The following is a 946-nucleotide window of genomic DNA, read 5'->3' as shown; positions in this document are numbered from 1 at the left end:
TTAAAACACCCGTAGTATAGTATGTCGAAAAATGTCATTGTACAGTATGTTGTGAAAAAGTACCAGAGTATAGTATATTGACAAAAAAGAAGGTATAATATGCCGCAAAATAATCAAAGTATATCATGTTTAAACATCCACAGTATAGCATGACTGTAAAAAGTTATAGGATACTATGTAAAAACTTCTGTCATAATATAGTATGTTAAAAAATTGCCCAAGTATAATATGTGGAAAACAATGTCATAGTATATATAAAATCCACAATAGCATGTTATACAGCTGTAATATAGCACAAAGGTATGTTGACAAAAGTAAAATCATAGAATAAAAAATCTTGCGAGTGTGTGTGTTAGGAGGTGGGGGTTACACTTTTAAAAACTTTTGAATATAGTGCATTTAAATGCAGTTCATTGCATTCCACCGCATGCAGAAAACTAGCGTGCAAAACTAAACGTGGTCGATATTTTGTGGTGTTTTAGTGATGACAGTTTGTAGTGAAGTAGGCTTATTTCAGCAGCCTGACCTCATTTACCTCGTTCACCCCGTGACTTTGTCCTGCTCAAAGCAGTGATTTTCACCAAAGGGTGACAAGTTTTCAGTCCAGAATAAACATATCATTATAATCTACAGGGCTCCAATAAGCTTGGTGAATTGCCTACCTGCCCGTCTCATCGCCTTCCCTTTGGCACCTTTGCTCCCTTTGGACAGTTCTCTTGCCTTTAGTGTTGGATGGCAGATGGAGAGGGCATGGAGTGCTGCACATGACATTGATATATGTTAGTACATTTTCATCAATCATCTTTTAACCAGCATTTATAGTGCAGTGAGGACTCAAACCTGCGGTCTCACTGGAGAAAACCCCCAGGGCATGTGTGTTGTCCACCCACTCAATCTTGAGTCCACCCTCACTGCAACAGACAGGAAAGCACTTAAGGAGTTTGGT

General features: G+C 38.4%; 1 long non-coding RNA gene across 1 annotated transcript; it reads right to left on the bottom strand.

Annotated features, from left to right (window-relative positions):
- Positions 1-471: 471 nt before the first annotated feature.
- Positions 472-913, bottom strand: LOC121966977. The gene is made up of 2 exons (XR_006107638.1): positions 841-913; positions 472-758 (listed from the first exon to the last, which is right to left on the bottom strand). It is a non-coding gene; the product is annotated as an uncharacterized LOC121966977 (long non-coding RNA).
- Between the last annotated feature and the right edge of the window lie 33 nt (positions 914-946).

This window comes from Plectropomus leopardus, unplaced genomic scaffold, assembly GCF_008729295.1.
Source record: "Plectropomus leopardus isolate mb unplaced genomic scaffold, YSFRI_Pleo_2.0 unplaced_scaffold26520, whole genome shotgun sequence".
NCBI lineage: Eukaryota > Metazoa > Chordata > Actinopteri > Perciformes > Serranidae > Plectropomus > Plectropomus leopardus.
Note: the sequence above shows the minus strand (reverse complement) of the source record. Positions and strands in the feature narration are given on the sequence as shown.